Here is a 12,677-nt window from a genome sequence, read left to right on the forward strand (position 1 = left end):
AGTAAAAGAAGACTAACTTATTATCTACCAATGCAGCAATCCCTCTTATCTTTGACAAGGTCTGTTATAAAAATCATTCATTTAGAAAATATTTATTGAGCACTTACTACATGTCAGGCACTCTTTGGGGCACTGTTGATACAATGTTAAATGGGGAGCCAACACTAAAAGCAAGTACACATATGGCCATTTCTGACACCGATGACGAAAGTAAAACAATATAACATGAGCGAAGTGGGTTAGGGACCAGGATGAAATTATTTAGATTGTTAGGGGAGGTCCCACTAAGCTTGTGATACTGGACCAGTGACCTGAATGACAAGGAGTCAGCCATGGGAGAATCTGGCTGGAGGAACAGCCAGTGCAAACGCCCTGAGACAGAGCAAGTTAGACCCAGTCAAGGCTCAGAAAGAAGGAAGGACTTTTGTTGAGGGAGGGAGTGGCAACTGATGAAGCTGGAGCAACGAGGAAGGTCAGTCAGTCCTTGCATAGTGGGCCCAGGTAAGAAGCTTGCATCTGATCCCACGACTACTAAGATGTCACTGGGGAGAGACATGACTTGATTCATAGTTGTTGGTTGTTGTTGTTTAATCACTCAGGGACTTCCCTGGTGGTACAGTGGCTAAGAATCTGTCTGCCAATTCAGGGGACAAGGGTTCGATCCCTGGGCTAGGAAGATTCCATATGTTGCTGAGCAACTGAGTCTGAAAGTCACAACTACTGAGCCCGAATGCCACAACGACTGAAGCCTGTGTACCTGGAGCCTGTACTCCTCAACACGAGAACTTTCACCTTTGTCATTCCAGATCTACACATCCACTGATGTGCCCCAGACTGCCTTGACTTTTTAAAAACTGTTTTGTACCACTGACCTGCTGAAACACACTCAGATAAACTCCTCTGGTGTCCTTTTTCAGATCTAGATGCTCAGATCTAGAAGATGGGATTCAAGTTTATTCTTTCCTAATGAGAACAGCTGTGCCCTCTTTAAAGGAAAAAAAAGCATCGCCATAACGCAAACAATGCCGTGTATAAAAAAAGCTAGATAAAACAAACAAAAGTACTGGGTCAACTCCTCAGGTTTCACAACCACTGCATTTTTATTCCGGGTGGAGGACAAGGAAAACGATTATGGCAAGTGTCCCTAGAATTGCCTTGGTCTGTTGCATCACACGGCTGAAGACACCTAGACTATTAGGAAACTCTGAGCGCTTGAGCAAAACACTCCCTGTAATCATACTTCCCACTAGGTTTCTCAAGGATCTATAAACAAATCTGAGTACACGCAGACGCTCAAGCCAGGGGTAGAAGGAAGTGGTGGAGAGCATCTACGCCTGAGAGCCATGCTGCCTTAGCGAGCGGGGAAAGCGATGGGAGACAGGGATGCTGGGAACCCTCGGGCCCTGGGATGTGTGTGTCATCGGCCCGCATCCTGCATCCCACTCGGCAGAGCAGTGATGGGCCACTGCATCTGGTGTCAGACAGCTAGGCTGAACACTCTGCTTTGCCCCTACTAGCTAAGTGACCACGAGCAAGCCATTTAGCCTGTTTCCTCATCTGTGACATTTATGAAGATCAGTTAAGATTCTGTGTGTGAGAACCCTTTACAAATTACTCTGTGGTGTAAAAGTGAGGGGTTATCATTGGCAATTGGGATTTTTACTCCTCCCTTTGCAGGTCATATGGGTTGACCTTCCCTGACTTTCTCTCTTCCCAGAGAGAAATGCTTTTGATGTTTCTTTTCACCTGATTATTTTCTTTTGAGAGAAGAGGAGAAAAGAGACAGAGGCAGGTAGCATGACTCATTCCACCTTAAACCCTTCCTAAAAACTGTCCTAAAAGAAGTCCCCTCAGAGCCATTTTGTCACTGCGCAGTCACTCAGTCATGTCTGACTCTCTGCAACCCCACGGACTGTACCCTGCCAGGCTCCTCTGTCCTTGAGGTTCTCCAGGCAAGAAAACTGGAGTGGGTTGCCATTTCCTTCTCCCAGGGATCTTCCCGGACCAAGGATCAAACCTATGTCTTCTGCATTGGCAGGCAAATTCTTTACCACTGACCCACCTGAGAAGCCCTTCAGAGCCATTTGGGGGTCACCCTAAAGCAATTTACCTCAGAAGAACCAAAGCTACTGTCATGCAAAAAGGACCATGTCTAATATCTGTGGATATTCTACACTGTCTGGAAATCTGTAGCAAATTATTTAAGGTTTGTGATTTACTCAGGTCACTGGCTTTTCATTGGCCTTAGTTGCTGTGTTCTCAAATAATACAGACTATCTTCACATTAACCCACACATGCCATACATAAGACAAACACGGCAGAAAATCACAGGAATGTATTCCAGAACCAAATGAGAAGTTAGAGATAATCTGTTCAGTAAAGGGCATATGCCTGAGTCCTCAACCATCTTCATCTCTTTAATGGAAAAAGAACCTCATGAGTCAACTTTTTCATTGTGAGCTGATCTCAATAGCCGATCGCCCTGTGCTTCAAATGCGTAAGCAGTCCTATTTCTGCACCAAGTGGAAACAAAAGCCAGTGACAGCCCAAGGGAGAGATGGAACAAGGGGAAAACACACACTTCCAAACAGAACCACGGAAAGACGGAAAGGAGCGCTCACGTGTAATACAACTGAAATTTTTTCCTTTGCTTAATTCAGTGTTAAGCACCTAACCATGGTTGCCCTGGTTTAGGTTGAGGGAGGGGGTGCCTAGAATCAAATGAGCGCCAAACCTCAGCTTTAGGTGACAATGGTCTGGAGGGTGGCCTGGTCCCTGACAGCTGTCAGCTTGCCCCTAGCATTTACTCACCCCAGCAAGTCAAGCTGCACCGTCAAGCTCCTCACCTGTGCCAGCTCAGAGGTGGGTTCCTGCCCAGTCTGCAGGGGGCACCCTGGCCTCACACTTAACCGGAGTCACAGGAGCTGGCCAGTGCCTACTAATCAAGTCCTCTTCCTCCTCCCAAATCCAATCAGCCTACAACCCGGGGAAGCCCAGACCCCACGCAAGGCGAAACTCGCACCCAGCTCCAGAAAATTCCCCATCCTGTCCTTTCCAAGACCCTGGTCCCTGGGCCAGGCCACCCTGAAGCAGCTGCCCTCCACAGCGCGGGTACCGCGGCCCCGCGGCAAAACTCCACTTGCTTCCGACCACCGCGGGGAGGAGGGGACCCCGGGGAGGCGGGCCAAGCCTTCTCCTGTGCCCCCACACCGCCCCCGCTGCCACCTAAGAAGCAGAGGGGCAGCAAACTTAAAGCCCAGCACGCAGCACAACTCGCCAAGAGTCTTCCCCATCCCGGTTCGAGGAAGCCCCTCCCCAGCACGCTCGTCCAGGAGTGGGGGGGTTCCTCCCCCCAAACTGGGGAACCGGCTCCATTCTTAAGCCACCTGGCGATACCGTCAGCCGCCAGGGATGGGGACACCTTTTCCAGCCGGCGCCCCCACCCCCGGGAGGGCCCTGCTCCCCGCAAGGTGGACTCTTGGCCCCCTCTTCCCATTTCCTCACCTCTGCGCGAGCCGAGGCCGACCCCGCAGAGCCCCCCGGGGCCCCGGCCCCCACCCGACCACCCCTCACCCGCCGGTCCCCGCGCGCTCCGGCTGTCGCCCCTCGGAGAGCGAGTCCCCGCGCCGCCCACAGAGCCCGGTACGCCGTCCCCCTCACGGGCGCCAGCTGGCCCCCTGCCCCTCTCACCGCGGCGGGGGTCGGCCGGCCGGCCGGGCGGGCCCGGGAGCGAGAGCGCGGGCGGGCGCCTTCGGGCTCGGTGGCGCGGTCACTGCGCCGGCCTCGGAGCCGGGTACTTCTGAGGCGCCGGCCCGCGCGAGCTGTCAGTCAGCAGCCCGGGACCGCCCCCCCCCGACCCCCGCCTGGACTGCGCAGGTGCGGGGCGGCCCAGAAGCGGCGTCACGTGCTGGGGTGGGGCCGCCACCGGCGCCCGAGGCTCCGAGGCTCCGAGGCTCTCCGCTGCTCCCGGGCTGGGGCCGCCCTTCGGCTGCTGGCGTGGTTCCCAACCCCCCGCCCCACCCTGGGAGCACTCTTGGGGACCTCAAACAGAAGGTCGCCGCAACCCCGTTTCCTGGATCTGCTCAAAAAACTAGGGTGTTCTCCCGGGCCGAGCAGAGCTAGGGAGTGGGGGGGGGGGGGGGGTGCGTGCAGGCCGGTCTGCGGGCAGACGAGTGGATTATTTGGTGATTCTGGAGGTGGGGAAGCCCGGGAAGGAAGTATAACCTGATTCGGGTTGCTTTACCCCGCCCTGGTATCCGCACCTTTAAGACAAGGATCCCCTTATGCCATTTCCTGCTTGCCTGTTTCAGTTAGGCTGAAGCCTTAACATTAAGGAACGTACTTGTGAAAGAAGTCAGGCAAGGATGTATGGAACGGAAGGAAGGGCACCGTGAGGCCGATTGATTTTTTTTTTTTAAAGGGGGCCTCTTAATAAGATGATGGATTCCACTTTCTGCTCCAGAACTCCTACGCCCATCAGCATCTTTTCACCAGATACAGTAAACACAATTTTCGTGCTGTCCGGCTTGGGTTTCTTCCACATCTCTTCAAAAGAACAAACCAAAACCACAAAAGGTAAAAAATAAGTGTGCTTCGGACACTTTTTTTAAGCTTTTTATTTTATATTGGAGTATAGCTGATTAACAGTGTTGTGACAGTTTCAGGTGGACGGCAAAACGACTCAGTCATACATGTATCTGGAAGATTTTTCAGTTCAAGAGCAAGCATAGGAATATAAATGGACACCCCCCTCCCAAACATTTTGGGGTTATGGCAAGCTTGGTTCTAGCACCTAGTGAAACAGACTGAATCATGACACTGCAAATTCTCTGAAGACAGTGCCAGAGCTACACAGCAGAGCTATAGAGCGCCTTTGGGTGGGTAACTAAGCTGTGTCCAACTCTTTTCGACCCCATGGACTGCAGCCCCCCAGGCTCCTCTGTCCATGGGATTTCCCCAGCAAGAATACTGGAATGGGTCACCATTTCCTTCTCCAGGGTATCTTTCTGACCCAGGGATCGAACCTGCATCTCCTGCATTAGCAGGCAGATTCTTTACCACTGAGTCACCAGGGAAGCCCTTATAAGGCTCGACCTTTAAATAAATGTCCTGGCATCTGAACTCGGACAGAATGTCAGCTTCAGAAAACTGGGGCGGGGGGTGTTCTCTGAAGTCCAAGGAGTTAGGCAGGAGGAACTGGAGTTCTGCCACTTAGAAGAAAAGATGACCTGTGGATTGACGATCAAGTGTCTTTCTTGTGCCCCACACATGGAGCTGCTGGTCCCTGGGAAGGTGGCCTGTTAAGACTTGCTTGGGAAGGTTTAAGGGACCAACGGGAAGGAAAGATCTGGGAGCTGTGGTTCTATAAGAGACGTGGGGCCTTCAGCACCTCAGCTGCTTCTGGTCCATTTCTAATTTGCATGACCAGCTCCGTGTAGTCATCATTTGTGAGAAACAGATCTCTGGTTTTTTTAAGCTTCGTGTGAATTCAGAGAAGTGTAAGACGGTCTTCATTCCCTTATGTGGGCACTACAGATGGGGGCATCCCGCAGGCTACAAGACCATCATGAAGACTGTATGGAATGGAGGAGGATCGTACCTGTGACTGGAGGAAGTCCTACCTTAGTTCAGTGAGTGAACCCAGCACCAGAAGTGGACTCTTGCAGCCTTGTTCTCACTCTGGTGATACCAACTATTCAGGAAAATTGGAAAATGAGGGTTCATTCCGGGTCAGACTCCATTTGGGGGAAATATCATTTGTCCTCAAGAGATTCATCTATCTCTCCAAACCTCAGAAAAGATCTTCTGAACTTGCCAGAAGGTTGGAGAGAAGCACATGACACGGCCATTTTACTTAAAAAGGGGAAGAAAGTAAATTCTGCAAACCACAGATCAGTGACCTAGACATTGGGCCTGGGAAACATTCAGGACAGATGACTCATGAAAAACATCTGTGACCCCTCAGAAGAGGAAGCACCAGTGGCAAAGATCAAGTCATGCTGGGTTAACCATGAGATTTCAAGATACGAAATCTATACTGGTAATTCGAGGAAATATAGAACTAGTGTGTTTGGACCTGGGAGGTATATTTACCAGAATGTAAATGTGTAAGTGACAAAAGTCCAGGCAAACTGGTTTTTCAAAAAGAGGGAATGTAGGGACTTCCCTGGTGGTCCAGTGGTTAAGACTGAGCTTCCACTGCAGGCGGTGCAGGTTTGACTCAGGTCGGGGAACTGGGGTGCTGCATGCCTCAAGACACACACCCCCCCCCCCAAAAAAAAATGGTAAAGTGGTAATAGTAGGAATACAGTGGCTTACATGACTGAAAAGTTCTGGGGTTGGCCCAGCCAACCCCAGGGGCCAACTTGGATCCAGGGGCCAAGTGACATCATCAGAACTTGGTCTCATCTCTCTCACCTTCTTGACTGCTTCCCTTTGAGATGGGCTTCATTCTCAGATCAGATTTTTTCTTCAGGATTTTTTTTTCCCTTAGTATCTTTTTTTTTTTTTTTTTAATATCATTGCTTTACAATGCTGTGTTAGCTTCTGCTGCACAACAAAATGAATCAGCCATGTGTATACACGTTTCTTCCTGTAGAGGGCGCTTCAGGAGCAGGAGGCTATGAGCTCCTCTCCCAGTTGTATGACCTTCAGCACACGCCTTAAACTCCGAGGGCCTATTGCTTCATCTGAACAAGGGGCCAGCCAATGCATGTTCATTCATTCATTTGCTGCGTATTGCACTGTCGCAGGAATGGGAGAGAAGGAGGAATTATTAATAATGTGCCAGGGAGGAAGACACGCTGAAGGGCAGGAGAGAGCCAGCTTGGGATTCCAGAGAACGCACAGCCCAAGGCACAGGCCTGCTGCCCCCAAGGGCTCTACCTGCAGCCGGAGGAGAGGTGACCCAGTAAAAAGGAATTCAGGAACGTGTCACTCCACTTTGGGTTGTTTAGACTTCCTGGGCCTTGTTCAACACCTTGGGTTGGGGAGCTTCAGCCTTCTGGCTTCCCTGATCTGGCTGATGCATTCCACATCACAATCTCAGTGGAAAAAATAAGAAACCACCCAAACTCCCTTCTGAACAAATTTCTGATTTTTCCACTATACAGCCCTTGGAAGTCTCTTTCCCTCCCACTGTTAAAGTACCAGCATACAAATCATAAATGTACAAGGCTGAATTTTTACCAAGTGAACACTCATACAACTAGCACCCAGCTCAAGAAAGAGAAGATCACTAGCCCCCTAGCATCCCCACTACAGTGGTAGTCACAGCCCTGCCCTGTCTTCCTATACCAAAGGTCAGTTTTGCCCAATTTTGAGCTTTTATTCAACATCCTGTTTGTGAGATTTACTTGTGTGTAGTGGACACTTTCATTCTGTATAGTATTATATTTCACTGTATAGGTATACTACTATTTGTTCATTCTAGCCCCAAACTGCAAACAACCTGAATATCCATGAACAATGCTGTGCTGTGTATTGCGGGAACATTCTATCACAAGTCTTTCCATCTGTCTTCAGTAGATACCCCTGTGGGGTGGTTTAACAATCACATTCCTGCCCCCAACAGTGAAGTGGATGAAAGTCCCAGTTTCTCTGCACGCTCACCAGCACTTGGTGTTTTTCCATCTTAGTCATTCTAGTGGGTATGTAAATAGTATTTCATTGTGGTTGAAGTTTGCATTTCCCTGATGACTAATGAAAATTAGCATTTTTTCACGTTTGGATTTTCTTCTGTGAAGTACCTGTTCAAGTGTTTTGCCAATTGTTCTATTGGGTTGTCTCATTTAAATTTTTATGTATTTAAAAATGGATACATGGTTTACAAACTTAACAAGTTACAAACCTATTCCTTGTACATTTTCCCAGGGATTGTATATATAAACATATATATTCCCCAGATTTTCTTTTTCAAATACACAGTTTGACACCATAGTTAGTTGGTGATGGACAGGGAAGCCTGGCGTACTGCAGTCCATGGGGTCGCAGAGTCAGACACGACTGAGCAACTGAACTGAACTGACATGATAGAGTTAATATACCTCAAAGATCACTGCACAGTATTCCATTCCTATGTATAACATACTCTACTTAATATACTGACAGCATATAGGGCGATGCAGTTTTTTGCTTCTACAAACATTCTACTGTAAATACTGAAGTGCAAACATCTTTGTGTGCATGAGGGACTCTATCTGGAGGATAAATTGCTGAGTGGGATTGTTGGGTCAAAGGGTAAATACAATTAAATTTTTGTGATTCATACTTCTGTCTTGCTCTGCAAAGAGCTGAGTAAAGTGACAATTGCACCAATTTGGTCTTCCTGGCCAACACACAGAATCGCCAAACTTTAATGTTCATCAACTGACTAGGTGAAAAATGGGATCTCCTGATACTCTTAAATCTGCATTCATTCCTTTTACTTTGAATGAGGCTGAGCATCTTTTCATGTGGTTGAACAGAGGCTCCACTTTAAAAGAACTATCTCGTGGGATGAGTGGTTAGCTGCACACTAGCTCCTGATGGATACACAGAACTGATCCTGGAGCTGAGATGTCCTCATTCCTGTGAGGACGTCCAATGGTAGGTGTTTGGTTCCATGGGCCTTAAGAAATCAAGGAGAGACAAAAAAAAAAGGTGTGTTGAACCACAGTCTCAAAACAGGAAGAAACCTTAGAAATCAAGTCTAATCTTGTATTTTTTGAGAGATTAAAAAAAGCTGAGGCTTAGAGAAGGGAAATGACTTGCAGAAGACCACATATCAAGTCTATTGAGAAAGAGATGAAAATCCTTGATAAGAGTTGAATTGTTTTTGTCAGCTGTTGTCATCCTGTTAGATATTTTGATGAATGATTTCATCATGCTCTTTCCTTTAGCAACAGGGCAATTTTCAAGTTACAGTAAACAAGCCCATACAAATGTGGGGGCTGAGGAGAATTACAAGTCTTTTTGTGAAAGACTTTGAAATGGGTCACAAAATTATTGTGTGTCTTCAGTGGACAACTAGGTGTTGTCGTGCACACCCTTGGGTTATCTGGGTCTAAGGATCTTTTTGTTTGCTTTAAGCTCTTTCTAACTCTATAGGATTTTTTTTTTTTTTTGGCAGCATCAGGTCTTAGCTGCAGCACTAGGGACCTTTCATTGTGGTGAAGGGACTCAGTAGCTGTGGCGTGTGTGGGCTTAAGTGCCTCCCAGCACACGGCATCTTAGTTCCCAGGCCAGGGATCGAACCTATGTCCCCTGCATTGAAAGGCGGATTCTTAACCACTGGACCATGAGGGAAGTTCCATTCTATAGGTTTAAAATTTATTTATTTATCTATTCATTTATTGGGCTGTACTAGGTATTAGTTGCAGCACTTGGGATCTTTAGTTGCAGTGTGTGGGAGCTAGTTCCCTGACCAGGGATCGAACTCGATCATCCTGCACTGGAAGTGCGCAGTCCCAGCCACTGGACCCAACAGGGGAGTCCCAACTCTATAGGTTCTGGAGAATAGACAGCAAGGCAAGTGATTCTGTTACCAAGGCTGTTGCCCCAGAATCTTACCCTTGCCCCTCCTTCAAATGAAATCAGTGTGTTTTTTTCTCTTTAATTTACTTAATTTTTAAATTTTCGGTTGTACCATGTAGCATGCAGGATCTTAGTCCCTGACTAGGAATCAAATCTGTGCTTCCTGCAGTGAAAGCTCAGAGCCCTAACTACTGGGACCACCACAGAACTCCAAAACCAATCATTCTTATCTAAGAATATCCCATGGACAGAGGAGTCTGGTGGGTTACAGTCCATGGGGTTGTAAAGAGTTGGACATGACTGAGCAACTGAGCACCCACAAGCACACACGTTTCAGGAGGAAGATGCAAAGAGAAAAAGTAACAAGAACTGATTAGAACAAACTAGGCCAAAGACTGGGGAAGATTTGGCTTCCTCCAGTGGACCTTGAGTCCCATTATCAGCTCACTCTAATATATTAGCACACGCTAAATGACACGCTCACCAGCGCCAGGACAGTTGACAACTGCCAGGACAACAACTGAAAAAGCCCACACAAGCACTGCAGAGAAGAGAGCAACAGTTTCAGGTCCAAACCACACCCCTGTTCTCCAGTAAGTCAGGAATATTCTTTCCACTCCTTCCAATTCCTTCCTTTTAACCTTGACCTTCTAATATATTTGGTGGCTCCACCAGAATTGGGTTGAGAGCTGATTTGCAAACTAGGTTCCCCCTTTCCATCCTTTGGCCATTGAATATAGCTTGTGTGATTCCGCTCTCAGCACCGCTTTCAGGAAAAAGACAAGAGGTCTCCATGCAAGTCCAGTTGACCTGCTTGGTAACAACTCTTGCCCACCGATATCTGACATTCAAATGAAACTTGTCTGGCAGAAATTCAACTGACTTCCCCACTGTAGAAGCCAATTTCGATTTGGTTCAATTAAACAAATTCTTTTTTTTAATTTTTTGGCCACACCGTGGGATGTGGGATCTTAGTTCCCCAACCAGGGACTGAACTCGTGCCCCCTGCGTTGGGAGTGTAGTCTTAACCACTGGCAGCATCCTGACTGCCTACATGTACCCGTCTTCTGGATTCATCTTTGAACCACTTGTAGCATTCATCTTACCTACTTTTTCCCTCGTAAATTAGTGAGTTAAATCTTTGACATGTGTTTATATTTGTATGAGAGTCATGATTTAACTTTTAAAATTTCTCAGATCTGATTGTTGTGTTTATTAACTTATTTTTAAAGATACTTTTGTGGAGAAGGATAAATTAGGAGGTTGGCATTAACATATACACACTGCTATATATAAAACAAATAACCAACAACGACATACTGTATAGGACAAGGAACTATACTCAATATTTTGCAATAACCTATAAGGGGAAAGAGTCTGAAAAGGAACATACACACATATATGTATAACTCAATCACTGGGCTGTATACCTGAAACTATATTGTAAATCAACTATACTTCAATATTTAAAAAGATATCTTTTCACGTTGTTCATAGCAAGTGTATCTTAAGCATAGCAACCACTTGCAGTCTCGACATTATCCAAAGACAATCATCCTTTCTTTCAGCCTATACAAAAAGAATTGCGCACAGATTGGAAGCCTACCTCTCTTTTCTTCCTTGTGGAAATAAATATGCCAGGAGATAGGAGGGCTTCCCTGATGGCTCATCGGTAAAGAATCTGCCTGCAATACAAGAGACACAAAAGACTCTGGTTCGATCCCTGGGTCAGAAAGATCCCCTGGAGGAGGAAATGGCAACCCACTCCAGTATCCTTGCCTGAAAAACCCCATTGACAGAGGGTTGACAGTCCAAAGGGTCAAAGTCGGATACAACTGAGTGAATAAGCACAGGAGACTCAATGAGGGTTGACTGAATGTATGAAAGTGAAAGTCGCTTAGTCGTGTCCGACTCTTTGCGACCCATTCTCCAGGCCAGAATACTGAAGTGGGTAGCCTTCCCCTTCTCCAGGGGATCTTCCCAACCCACGAATCGAACCCAGGTCTCCTGCATTGCAGGCGGATTCTTTACCAGCTGAGCCACAAGGAATGTATGCTGCTGCTACTGCTGCTAAGTCGCTTCAGTCCTGTCTGACTCTGTGTGACCCCATAGACAGCAGCCCACCAGGCTCCCCCCGTCCCTGGGATTCTCCAGGCAAGAACACTGGAGTGGGTTGCCATTTCCTTCTCCAGTGCATGAAAGTGAAAAGTGAAAGGGAAGTCGCTCAGTCGTGTCCGACTCTTCGCGACCCCAAGGACTGCAGCCTACCAGGCTCCTCCATCCATGGGATGTTCCAGGCAAGAGTACTGGAGTGGGGTGCCATTGCCTTCTCCAGCAAGGAATGTATAGCACCATATTAAATGCACAGGCACAGTAACAAAAATCTTAAACTTTTAAAAGTTGGAATTCAATGACTAATGCACCTTTTACTTCCAAAGGCTTAGCTATATAAGCATATCTGGGAGCAAGAATGGTAAACTGTGAGAAGGTGGCTTGCAGACAATGAGATTCTATCCTTCACCCTCAATTAGTTTCTATCAATCTTACAAGTTCGTGTTAAGTTAGTTACAAGTTAGTACTTAAAGAGTTTAACAACAAACACTAACTGAGCGCCTACTTCCCAGCCCTGCGGAAATTGTTCCCATTATAGGAAATACTCCCCAACCACCACACACACACACACACACACACACACAAAAAGCTAACCACGTTTCTACCTTCGACAAACTTAGGACTCAGCATCTGTAAAGGGGCCGCTGGGACGCTGTGGTGTCCAGCCCCCCCGAGGCTGTTAATCGGGAATCACGCAGACAGCGGCGCTTCCCCTTCCCCCAACGCGCTTTCCGGCCCAGGCGTCCCCCTGGCGCTTCTCCACTAACCCGTGATCGGGTTTCTCATCCCCGCGCGCCGGACGCAAAGCTTGCACCTCTCGCGCTCTTCTCCCGCGCCGCCGCGGGCCCCTGGACACGCGGGTCCGAAAGCCTGCGGCAGCCCGTAGCCCCCATCCTTTCTCTTCCCCAGACGTCAGCTTGCACGGATCGCTTTATTTTAGAAAGCGGACCTTGAGACTATGGAGGGCCATCTTTCCCTGCGAACATCCAGTTTTTAGGACCCGCGGTTCCAGAGTCGCAGAAGCCCCGCCCCCGCCCCCGCCGCGGCGCGG

General features: G+C 48.0%; 1 protein-coding gene and 1 long non-coding RNA gene across 8 annotated transcripts in view; one reads left to right on the top strand and one right to left on the bottom strand.

Annotated features, from left to right (window-relative positions):
* The window catches only part of KIAA0513 (KIAA0513 ortholog), a 59,785-nt gene extending 47,148 nt beyond the window's left edge, over nucleotides 1–12,637 (bottom strand). For 2 of the 7 annotated variants that reach the window (XM_043437880.1, XM_043437872.1), the window contains exon 1: nucleotides 3,692–3,805. The gene's annotated coding sequence lies outside the window, so the exon portion shown is untranslated. The other 5 variants (XM_043437876.1, XM_043437873.1, XM_043437877.1 and 2 more) reach the window with 5 other exon arrangements.
* On the top strand, nucleotides 3,963–6,268 carry LOC122421677. Its single transcript, XR_006263556.1, has 2 exons — nucleotides 3,963–4,576; nucleotides 4,660–6,268. It is a non-coding gene; the product is annotated as an uncharacterized LOC122421677 (long non-coding RNA).
* Nucleotides 12,638–12,677: the final 40 nt, after the last annotated feature.

This window comes from Cervus canadensis, chromosome 18, assembly GCF_019320065.1.
Source record: "Cervus canadensis isolate Bull #8, Minnesota chromosome 18, ASM1932006v1, whole genome shotgun sequence".
Taxonomy (NCBI): domain Eukaryota; kingdom Metazoa; phylum Chordata; class Mammalia; order Artiodactyla; family Cervidae; genus Cervus; species Cervus canadensis.